The sequence below is a fragment of the Cynocephalus volans genome, chromosome 3, assembly GCF_027409185.1.
Source record: "Cynocephalus volans isolate mCynVol1 chromosome 3, mCynVol1.pri, whole genome shotgun sequence".
NCBI classification, from domain to species: domain Eukaryota; kingdom Metazoa; phylum Chordata; class Mammalia; order Dermoptera; family Cynocephalidae; genus Cynocephalus; species Cynocephalus volans.
The window spans coordinates 34,236,598-34,249,466 of NC_084462.1; positions in this window are offsets into that span (position 1 = coordinate 34,236,598).

Here is a 12,869-nt window from a genome sequence, read left to right on the forward strand (position 1 = left end):
CATTCTTGATATTTTATCAATCTGGCCTCCCTTCAAGAAGAATTCTGTTGAGTTAGTTTAGTAGGAATCCTCCTACCCCTGATGTTTCCTGTTAGTAATTTTCCATTTACTGACCCCCACCCTGCTCCCTGGCTATAAATCTCCACTGTCCTTGTGCTCAGAATCGAGCCCAATCTCTCTCCTGCACTTTAAGACCCCTTTGTAGTGGTCCCTATACCTATTGTGATAATCCCCCCTTGAATAAATTCTTACTTACCATCTTTAAAAAGTGTAATGAATAATTTTTTCTTTAACGATGCATGTGGGGGGGGAGAGGGGAGAGAGAGAGATTGAGAGATTGAGAAATCCGAGAGAGAGAGAGAGAGAGAGAGAGAGAGAGAGAGAGAGAGAGAGAGAGAGAGAGAGAGAGATTGAGATTGAGAAGTCCACCTCCAGGACGATGAGGTGTAGAGGGCTAGCTCTCTAGGTCTAAGACCAGATTCTCTTCTATAGTTTGGTTACTATAAATATCATCTTATTCAACCAGAGTTTTTTATTTTTAATTTAATTTTATTTTGTCAATATACAGTGTGGTTGATTATTGTGGCCCATTACTGAAACCTCCCTCCCTCCTGCCTCTCCCCTCTCCCTCCCGACAATGTCCTTTATGTTTGCTTGTTGTATCAACTTCAAGGATTGTAATTGTTGTGTCTTCTTCCCTCACCCCCCGCTTTTTTGTGTATTTATTTATTTATTTATTTTTAGCTCCCACAAATAAATGAGAACGTGATATTTCTCTTTCTGTGCCTGACTCGTTTCACTTAATATAATTCTCTCTAGGTCCATCCATGTTGTTGCAAATGGCAGTATTTCATTCGTTTTTATAGCTGAGTAGTATTCCATTGTGTAGATGTACCACATTTTCTGTATCCACTCATCTGATGATGGACATTTGGGTTGGTTCCAACTCTTAGCTGTTGTAAATAGTGCTGCAATGAACATTGGAGAACAGGTAGACCTTTGACTTGATGATTTCCATTCCTCTGGGTATATTCCCAGCAGTGGGATAGCTGGGTCATATGGTAGATCTATCTACAATTGTTTGAGGAACCTCCATACCATTTTCCAAAAAGGCTGCACCATTTTGTAGTCCCACCAACAATGTATAAGAGTTCCTTTTTCTCTGCAACCTCGCCAGCATTTATCGTCCACAGTCTTTTGGTTATTAGCCATCCTAACTGGGGTGAGATGGTATCTCAGTGTGGTTTTGATTTGCATTTCCCAAATGTTGAGTGATGTTGAGCATTTTTTCATGTGTCTGTTGGCCATTCGTATATCTTCCTTTGAGAAATGCCTATTTAGCTCTTTTGCCCATTTTAAAATTGGGTTGCTTGTTTTTTTCTTGTAAAGTTGTTTCAGTTCCTTGTATAGTCTGGATATTAATCCTTTGTCAGATGTATAGTTTGCAAATATTTTCTCTCACTCTGTTGGTTGTCTTTTAACTCTGTTAATTGTTTCTTTTGCTGTGCAGAAGCTTTTTAGTTTGATATAATCCCATTTGTTTATTTTTCCTTTGGTTGCCTGTGCTTTTGGGGTCATATTCATGAAGTCTGTGCCCAGTCCCACTTCCTCAAGTGTTTCTCCTATATTTTCTTTCAGAAGTTTTATTGTTTCAGTGTGTACATTTAATTCTTTAATCCATTTTGAGTTGATTTTGGCATATGGTGAGAGGTATGGGTCTAGTTTCATTCTCCTACATATGGATATCCAGTTATCCCAGCACCATTTGTTGAAGAGGCAGTCTATTCCCCAGTGTATAGGCTTGGTGCCTTTGTCTAAGATCAGATGGCTGTAATTGTGTGGGTTGATTTCTGGATTCTCTATTCTATTCCATTGATCCATGTGTCTGTTTTAATGCCAGTACCATGCTGTTTTGGTTATTATAGCTTTGTAGTATAGTTTAAAGTCAGGTAGTGTTATGCCTCCAGCTTTATTTTTTTGCTCAGAATTGACTTGGCTGTGCATGGTCTTTTGTTATTCCATATAAATGTCTGGGTAGTTTTTTCCATTTCTGAGAAAAGTGTCATTGGAATTTTGATGGGGATTGCCTTGAATTTGTATATCACTTTGGGTAGTATGGACATTTTCACAATGTTGATTCTTCCAATCCAAGAGCATGGGATATCTTGCCATCTTCTTGTGTTCTCTTTCATTTCTCTCAGCAGTGGTTTGTAGTTCTCATTACAGAGATTTTTCACATCCTTGGTTAACTCAATTCCTAAGTATTTTATTTTTTGGTGGCTATTGTAAATGGGCAAGCTTTCTTGACTTCTCTTTTTGCATGTTGACTATTGGAGAGTAGAAATGCTACTGATTTTTGTGTGTTGATTTTGTATCCTGCAAGTTTTCTGAAATCATTTATCAACTCCGAGTTTTTTTTTTTTTTTTTTTTTTTTGTAGAGGCTTTAGGCTGTTCCATTTATAGGATCATGTCATCTGCAAAGAGGGAGAGTTTGCCTTCATCTTTTCCAATCTGGATGCCCTTTACTTCTTTCTCTTCTCTGTTTGCTCTGGCTAGTACTTCCAACACTATGTTGAATAGGAGTGGTGAGAGTGGGCATCCTTGTCTAGTTCCTGTTCTTAAAGGAAAAGCTTTCAGCTTTTCCCCATTCAGGATGATATTGGCAGTGGGTTTGGCATATATGGCTTTAATTATGTTGAGATACTTTCCCTCTATACCTAACTTATAGAGAGTCTTTATCATGAAAGAGTGTTGAATTTTATCAAATGCTTTTTCAGCATCTATAGAGATGATCATATGGTCCTTGTGTTTGACTTTATTAATATGGTGTATCACAGTTTGTGTCTTTTGAGTGGGGAATTTAATCCTTTTACATTGAGTTGTTATTGAAAAGTGTTGATTTTCTCCTAGCATTTTATTGATTTTTGTTTGGCTGTCTTAAGTGTCTTTTGTTTCTTTCTTTCTGATTTACTGTTTGTCTTCTATATTCGTTGGTTTCTTGGGTTGTAGATAAACTTTTTTTTCTCTTCAGTTTTGGGATTTTTATTTTACTAATGGGTTTTGATTTTTCTTGAGTTTTTATGGCAGTGGTAGTTATTTTTCAGGTACCAAACCTAGTACTCCCTTGAGCATTTCCTGTAAGGCTGGTCGTGTGGTGGTGGTGAACTCCCGCAGTTTTTGTTTGTCTGAAAAATATACTATTTGCCCTTCATTTTGGAAGGATAGCCTTGTGGGGTACAGTATTCTTGGCTGGCAGTCTCTGTCTTTTAGTATTTTGAATGTATCATCCCATTCCTTTCTGGCTTTTAGGGTTTGTGATGCAAAGTCTGATGTTAGTCTGATTGTGGTTCCCTTATAGGTGATTTGATTCTTCTCTCTTGCAACCTTTAAGATTCTCTCTTTGTTTTTGTAGTTTTGCCAATTTGACTATAATGTGTCTTGGAGAAGACCTTTTGGGTTGAATACAGTTTGGGATCTTTGAGCTTCCTGAACCTGAAGATCTGTGTGTTTTCCTATACCTGGGAAGTTTTCTGCCAGCCAATGTTTTGTTGAATATGTTTTCAATGTAATCCCCTTTTTCCTCCCCTTCTGGAATACCCATGACTTGGATACTTGCATGCTTAAGGTTGTCTGATATCTCTCTTAGATTTTCTTCAATGTTTTTAATTCTTTTTTCTTCTTCTTTTGTCTGCCTGTGTTATTTCTAACAGCCCATTTTCAAGGTCAGAAGTTCTCTCTTCTGCTTCTGCAAGCCTGCTGGTTAAACTCTCTGTTGTGGTTTTTATTTTGTTGAATGAATTCTTCAGCTCGGCAAGCTCTGCTACATTCTTTTTCAGGGCATTGATTTCCTGTACATTTCTTCTTTCAGATCCTGTATACTTTTCCTCATTTCATCATGTTGTCTAGTTGAGTTTTCTTGTATCTCACTTAGTTTCCTTAGAGTTATCACTCAAAATTCCTTGTCAGACATTTCAAGGGCTTCTTGTTGTATAGGATGTAGAGCCTGAGAGTTATTACCCTTTGGTGGTATACTTTATTAATTTTTCATATTTCTGGCATCTTTTCTTTGATGTTTAGTCATTGTGGCAGGGGATTTCATGGTCCACTGGTTTGACACTATTGTCTGGCTAGGATGTTGCTTGGGCTGCCAATTTGGCACAGCTGTCTCAGTGTCTGCTCAGTTGCCCGCTGGTGCCTCAAATGTGTGTTCACCTCAGGTCTCAAGCCTCTCCATTGAGGCAGCTCTCTGATCAGCACACACTCGGCTGGGCAGGGGATGGGGTCTGGCAGTGGCAAGGCCTACCTAATTGGTCACAAGCTGGTGCCGTGGGGTGCATAATCTCTGTGGATCTCGGGCCTTTCCAGGGAGCCACCTCTCTGGTCGGTGTGCACTCGGCTGGGCTGGCGATGGGGTCCAGTGGCAGCGAGGCCTACCTGCTTGGTCACGCGCTGGTGCCACGTGGCACATGGTCTCCGTTGGACTTGGGCCTCTCTGGTGGGGTCCCTCTCTCATCGGTACACACTCTGCTGGGCTGGGGATGGGGTCTGGTGGCAGCAAGGCCTACCTGCTCAGTCATGTGCTGGCACCATGTGGTGCATGGTCTCCATGGGACTTGGGACTCTTTGGTGGGGTGCCTCTCTGGTCGTCACGCACTTGGCCAGGCTGTGGATGGGGTCTGGTGGCAGTGAGGTCTACCTGGTTGGTCATGTGCTGGTGCCATGGGGTGCATGGTCTCCATGGTACTCGGGCCTCCCTGTAGGGGTGCCTCTCTGGTCAGCATGCACTCAGCCAGGCTGGGGATGGGGTCTGGCAGTGGCGAGGCCTACCTGCTTGGTCACCCACTGGCACTGTGGGGTGCATGGTCAACCTTCCCACTTTTGAAGCTTGTGATAGATGTCAGCACAGGACTGGGCCAGAAAAGCTTCATTGACCTTGAAGCTTGTGATAGATGTCAGCACAGGACTGGGCCAGAAAAGCTTCATTGAGCATCTGTTCATTCTCAGCTGCCTTGGGATCGAATGGTGTGTAGATCTGGAAGGCCTTGCATAGTTTCTTGGTCATGATGTTCATCTTGGACATATTAGTGGGTGTCCTGCTCTCAGCTGTTGAACAAGGTCCCCTCTACATTGGTGAAATTGATTTCTCCCCTCTTCGTCACTGAAGTCCCAGTTTGGTGCAGTGTCTGTTGTGGCTTCTCTTGCCCAGTTCTCAGGATCCAGGGCATCTGTGGATGCCTGCGTTGGCAACCACTGTCTGGCTCCTGCAGGATGCATTGCCACTCCTCAGTGCTGAAGAGAGTGAGGAGTAGCTGATGACAGTCTTCCCAGGAGGGCTGATGGGTGACAAAAATTGACTCCAGGAGACTGATGAGGGCCTGGGGTTTTTCTGAATATGACAGAGTATGGTGTTTCCAATTGAGGAGATCCATAGTTATGAAGGGTTAGTAGTAGAAGAGGGGGAACCCTGGCTGTGCACTGCCATCTGGATTGATCTGCTGTTGGCCTTGGGTCTCCCATAGGGGCATTTGGAGGGCTGGAACCTGTTGGGCAGAGCAGAGTCACCTTCCTATTGTCTCAGGACTCTCTGGACTCTTAGGATTCTCAGGCGATGATGCCATCAGAGCTGATGGAACTGAAGCTGGGGGGCTGTCTGACAAGGGGTGCCTGGGGCCAAGTGTCCCTGAAGGAGGGAGGTATGGTGGATGCAAGAGTTCTTCCTCTGGATCTCCTTGCAAGATGGATGTGGGATTTTGACCTGGTTGAGGCAATTTTGGCTTGAATGACTGGGCCACTAGGATCTTACATCGTCCATCTTGGATGCAGAACTTGACCCATGGGGGTCCAGTCCAATTGCCTGGGCAATTTGGAGTCAAGAGTCTATATACAGGAACTTGTCTGGGTGTCTGGGATCCCTTGTTACGATCTCATAAACTGCTCGAACCATTGGGAGGTCTAGTGTCCCTTCTGAAGGCCACCCAACCCCAAAGGTGGGCCATTCTAATTCACACAGGGTCTGAAGTTTCCTGGGGGTCATTTTAATTCTATACTCCCCAGAGTAGCCCTTTTGAAAGTTCTTTAACATGCATTTAAGGAGAGTAGGTTTTGAAGTACTTGTCCTCATACTTAATTCTAGCTTCCTGTTCCTGTCTCAGGCATTTATATCCCAAATAGTTTTAGTGCTGTCATTCAACAAAGGTTCAGAGCTCCCCAAAGTTGTTACCAACAGACCAGGCTTGGCCTGCCTTCTCATATTAAACAAATAACCTGAACGTCCAAATGTTGGTGTAAGGATTGGAAGGTTCATTCAGATTACCAGTACTCAACTAAATGTCTAACCAAGCAAACAAAGAGAAAAGGGGGGCAGTGGGGTCTAATTTAACTTAGTCCCAATTGGTGGGGCCAACCCATTCCGCTGACACAGTAATTGATAAAAGCAGTTTTCCCAGTGCTGTTGACACAAAGAAGAAAAGTACCAACTAGATTCAAATCAGAGAAACAAAGCATAGCCAGGAGCCCTCCAGGGTGCACCTACATAGTAGTGGATACAATCCAATCAAACAGCAGAAGAAGGCTGCAGAAATTCAGAGAAAAGTAAAGATAATTTTAGTTGCTTCTGGACCTCCAGTCTCTTCAGAGGTGTGGGAATGAATTCCCACCATTCTGATGCATTGTCCATCAGGGGAATCTGCTCAAGCAAGGTTTTCACTGTGTAGGACTCATCTTCCCACCACTGCTAGTTACCCATCAGGGCAAGCTGCTGCAAGCCAGAGGTAGCATGTTTCTCACAGGTTGAAAGGAGTTTAACTTGTAGTTGTCTGGCAGTCATTTTAAAGAGGAAGAAAAGAGGAAGAAAGGAGAGTAAAAGAGAATAAAGCATTGCCTTGTCAGAATTTAGGCTGGAGGCTCCAGGAGAGACTTATCAGTAGCAGAGACATGGGAGCAAAGTAGTCCCAGTGGTCACTTGCCTCTTGCAGCTAGAGCCTTCTCTGGTGCCCAAAGCTTTCCAGTTTTCATCAGTAATTAAATTAGGCTCTTGGATTCCAAAGTCATAGAAATGAACAATGTATCCAGCAGTAAAGCAAGGAATGTTTTATTAAAAGAGGAGATAGACTTAAGCATAAGGGGGTTGGGTTCCCTTCTTAGTGGCTGAGTGGGGGCTTCACCCCCGAGGATGTATGGAACTCATGCATGGGGAAGGAACTCTAGGACAGAATGGGCAATGGATCTCCCAGAGCAATCAACATGAAAGGACGTGTCACTTCTTGGGAGTCAAGTAAACATCTAGGTCTGAAAAGCATTTGCTACTCTTTCAGAGGCACTTGAAAGTGCTCAGACTTAGACAAAGGCCCTTCCCTCTGCTACATGTGGGACCCCTCTGGGACCCTCCCTGTGGTGGGGGCACAAGGAGACAAAGAGTAGGGAGGCCCTCTGTCCCAGAGGAGAGGGAAGACCACACAGATGTCTGCCTGGCTGTGTCCCTTGAGACTTTAGGTCCATATTGGCTGAGGTGTATGCATATAAACCCCAGGCCTGGTCCAGTCCACCAGGGACTGGAATCACTGTTATGCTGTACAATGTGACCATGGAACTGCAGGTTAGAACTCACTCAGACACCGTGACTTGGAAGTCTTGGTGCCACAAATATCACACACTCATTCAGAGGTTAGACACTTCCCTCCCCCAAACCCTGACTTGAGCTGAACAGAAGGACCCCACCACAGGGCCTTGACCAGATGGACCTTAGTACAAGGTCCAGCACAAATGGTCAGGGGCCAATCAGGCTCTAAAGGAGACCCTTCTCAGAGGTGATCAAGCTCCCTTTCCACCTGGAGGTGGGCCTGTACTGAACTGACAGGGGAGGGTGCCTGCCTGTCCAGTAGAAGGTGGCAGGGGGGCTCTGGCTTGTCCTTCCCTCTGCTGAGTCTGGTCAGGGAGGCACTCCCTAGGACCAGTGAAGTCCCATTCTCTGAGGTCCTGACAAAATGGCCAGGTGGAGCCTCCTCAGTACTTCATGGCCTCACCAATCCACCAGGTTGCCTTGCCTGGATTGGAGGCTCAAGGGGCAAGTCCAAGTTGCTTCCTGGCCAATGCACCAAAAATGTTACAGAACAGACTTTGACAGAGAAGTGGTTGGCACTCAGAGGGTTGGAGAGTCACATACTTTATTACACCAGCAAGCTCAGATGAACTAGCACTTCAAAATCTGAGCCTTGAGCTTAGGTCTTACCTGGCTTATATAGGCGGACTCTTCCAGGTTCTTTAAGTTTTGCTTTCTCAGCATTCATGTAGCTAGTGTAGTAATATGTTTCATTTTCTTAGCATTCATGTACCTATTGTGATAAGCAAGCAGAAGTGGGAGTGCAGAGCAGTTGATTATCACTAAAGCTGATACAATAATCAGGTTCTGTTTTAAAGGCAAAACAAGCTACTGAAAGAATTAATTTTGAATTTTCCCAACAGAGTTAGTTAGACATTGCTGTGGATTGAGTGTCCCTCCCTCCTCCCAGTTCACTGAAGCTTAAATTGTGTCCCCCAAAATTCCAGGTATTGGAAACTTGGTCCCCACTGTGACTGTTGAGAGGGTAGGAAGTCCTATTAGGGTAGATGAAAGGTGGGGCCTTGTAGAGGTGATTAGATTGTAGGAACATGCCATAGTGAATGGATTAATAATGGTGGTCATGGGCAGGGTTCTGAAGGCTTTAAAGAATACATGAGAGTCTCTCTCTCTCTCTCTCTCTGCTCTGCAATTTTCTGCCATGTGACATCCCTGCACTGCTGTAAAGCCACCACCAAAGAAGACCCTCACCAGAGGTGTTCCCTGGACTTTGGATTTCTCAGTCTCTGAAACTGTGAGCAATAAATTTTGTTTTCTTATAAATTACCCAGTTCCAGGTATTTTGTTATAAACAACAGAAATGGACAAATACAGACATATATCTCTCTAAAACAAAGCAAGACTTCAGGGCCACTAGATGTTTGTTCTACAATAAATGGCTTAGCCACAATCTTGAATTGTTTTGCAGGACTGCTATCAATCAAAGCCTGCTTTGAAGTTCACATACCCCCAGACTTGGAGATGTCATGGGAAACATCCTTGAAATACCAGAGATAATTGTGCTGATTTCACTCTGAAACAATCAGATTCTCACATGCCTCCCAAGACCCCTGGTCTCCCAAGTCAGGATGGTGGGGGACTGAGGGCTTCAGTCACCCCCCAACATCTGCATCCAGTCCAGCAATGACCGACCAAGCCACCACTGGAAGCCCCCTGGTCTCCCCTGCAGGAATGAGGTGGATGCCACAGGCCTCAAGCATGCCCCCTTCCTCCTTCTCCCACCCCATTTTCTTCCCCCTTCCCCTCTCTCCCTCCCTCCAACTGTTCTGCAACATCTTAGAATGTAAAAAAATAATATTAATAAATAAATAAACTTTAAAAAAGAAAATAAAAAATAAAACATAAAAATAAAACCCAGAAATTTAAAATATTGCTACTGATGGTATAACATGGATTTTAATTCAGCTATTGTTTTTAGTTTGAAATAGTTTTTATAAGACAAAAAATAGTACAATTAAAATTTAAGTTGTATTTGAAAAAAAAAAATCTTTTAGATCCCATGCAGTTTTAAGTCCCAACATGGCTTCAATCCTGCTCACTCCAACAATTTTTGACTTCTAAAACTGTGGGATAATAAATCTGTTGTTTAAACCCACCAAGTTTGTGGTAATTTGTTACAGCAGCAATAGGAAACTGATGTACCCTCTTTGATCACCATTGCTTACACTGCTCTTTATCTATTACATGCCAAAATACCACCCACTCATACCTGAGAGCTTGGTTCAGACATTTCCTTCAGGAAACCCTTTCCACAGCTTCTAGTCAGAAATAGCATTTCCTTATACTTCAACAATACTTTGCTTGCAGTTGTTGTGGTTTACAATTTATGCTGCTTATTTTACCCTTATGGATTGAAATTAAGGCTGCTGAGACAGAAATAATTTTATGATGGTTTTTTTTTTAAACATAAATTGATTATACATATTTGTGGGGTACAGAGTTGAAAATCAATACCTACGTACAATATGTGATGATCAAATCAGGATAATTGATATATTCATCATTACAAAACATAATCATTCTTTGTGACCCTTAACCAGTTGCTAATACCCCTTCCATTCCTCCTTTCTCATATTGAGTAACTATAGTTGTGTTCTCTCCTATTGAATGTTCAACATATTATTTTGATCTATCTTTCTTTCTATTAATTAATTTATTTATATAGCCAGTCTAACTGGGGTGAGATGATATCTTACTGCAGTTTGATTTGTATTGCCCTGATGATTGGAGATGTTGAGCATTTTTTTTCACTTATCTGTCGCCATTAGAATGTCTTCCTTTGAGGAATGTCTATCAGCTCCTTTGCCCATGTTTATTTATTTATTAGAATTTTTTTATTTATTCAACAAACATTTTAATTTATTTTTATTTTTATTTTTTATTTTTGTATTTTTTTTTGTGAGCAGTCACATTGCGCTCAGCCAGTGAGCGCACCGGCCATCCCTATATGGGACCCGAACCTGCAGCGGGAGCGCCGCTGCGCTCCCAGCGCCGCACTCTCCTGAGTGCGCCACGGGGTCGGCCCTCAACAAACATTTTTAAATACATACAATGTTCAAAGTTCTGGAGTACAGTAGAAAACTTAAATTCCCTGACTTTATGTTAGGGTGAAAGGTAGTAAACAAAAAATATATAATTTAAAGAGGATATAAGTGCTATGAAGAAAATAAATGAGTGATCATACTAAAAACATAACCAAGTGCAACCTATCCAACAGTATGGGAATCTTTCCATCTTGGTGAATGTAGATCCATCGCAATATTTTTAATGGCTGTGCATTCTATCGTATAGGTGAACCAACCATAGTTTAAACAATTGATCACTGATGAATGCTTGGGTTGTTTTTACTGCTGTAAGCACTTTTGTGTACTTGTTATTATTTTCTTCAGATAATTTCTAAAAGTGGAATTGCTGAATGTTTAAGCGGTAAAAGGATAATTTCTTTTGGAACTAAGAAATTATCCTTTTACTCATTTTAAAACCAGATTATTATTATTGTTATTTTTTACTGTTGTTTGAGTTCCTTGTATATTCTGGACATCAATCCTCTCTTGGATGTATAGTTTGCAAATATTTTCTCCTATTCTGTAGGTTGTCTTTTCATTCTGTTGATTGTTTCCTTTGCTGTGCAGAAGCTTTTTAGTTTGATATAATCCTGTTTGTTTATTTTTTCTTTTGTTGCCTATTCTTTTGAGGTCTTTCTCATCAAGTCTTTGCCCAGTCCTACATCCGGAAGTATTTCTTCTATGTGTTCTTCTAGGAATTTTATAGTTTTAGGTCTTATATTTAAGTCTTTAATCCATTTTGAGTTGATCTTGGTGTATGGTGAGAGGTGTGGGTCTAGTTTCATTCTTCTACACGTGGATATCCAGTTTTCCCAGCAGCATTTATTGAAGAAGCTGTCCTTTCCCCAGTGTATGTTCTTTGGCACCCTTGTCAAATGTAAGCTAGTTGTAAGTATGTGGATTGATTTCTGGGTTCTCTTTTATGTCCCGTTTGTCCAGGTGGCTTTTCGTGCCAATATCATGCTGCTTTGGTTACTACAACTTCATAGTGTAATTTGAAATCAGGTAGTATAATGCCTTCAGCTTTTATTTTTATTTTTTGCTGCTCGGGATTGCTTTGGCTATTGAGGATCTTTTGTTCTTCCACATGAATGTTAGGATTGTTTTTTCTATTTCTGTGAAACATGTCATTGGTATTTTTATGGAAATCACATTGAATCTGTAGATTGCTTTGGGTAGTATGAACATTTTCACAACATTAATTCTTCCAGTCTGTAAACATGGAATGTCTTTCCTTCTTTTTGTGCTCTCTTTAATTTCTTTCAGTAGTGATTTGTAGTTCTCATTGTGGAGATCTTTTACCTCCTTGGTTAAATTTATTTCTAGATGCTTTATTTTTTTGGTAGCCTTTGCAAATGGGCTTGCTTTCTGATTTCCTTTTCTGCTAGTTCATTGCTGGCGTATAGAAATGCTACTGCTTTTCAAGTATTGATTTGGTTCCTGCAACTTTACTGAATTCAGTTGTCAGCTCTAAGGGTTTTTTGGTAGAATCTTTAGGTTTTTCTATATTTAGGATCACATCATCTGCAAACAGGGACAATTTGGCTTTGTCTTTTCCAATTTGGATGTCCTTTATTTCTTTCTCCAGCCTGATTTTTCTCGCTAGTACCTCTAATACTTTGTAAATAGGAATGGTGAGAGTGGGCATCCTTTTCTTGTTCCTGTTCTTAAAGGAAAAGCTTTCAGCTTTTCCTCATTCAGGATGACATTGGCTGTAGGTTTGTAATATACGGCTCATTTTTTTTTTTTTTTTGGTGGTTGACTGGTACAGGGATTTGACCCCTTGATCTTGGTGTTATTAGCACCAAACTCTAACCAAGTTAGCTAACCAGCCAGCCCCATATGGCTTTTATTGTGTTGAGATACTTTCCATCTATATCTGGTTCTTCGTGAGTCTTTATCACAAAGCGATGTTGAATTTTGTCAAATGCTTTTTCTCCTTCTGGTGAGATGATCTTATGGATTTTGTCTCTGATTTTGGTGATGTAGTGTATCACATTTTTTTGACTTGCATGTGTTGAACAATCCTTGCATGCCTAGAATGAATACCACTCAATTATGGTGTATAATCTTTTTGATGTGCTGTTGTATTCAGTTTGCTGATATTTTGTTGAAGAGTTTTGCATCTATGTTCAGCAAGAATATTGGCTTGTAGTTTTCTTTTGTTGTTGTATCCTTGTCTGATTTT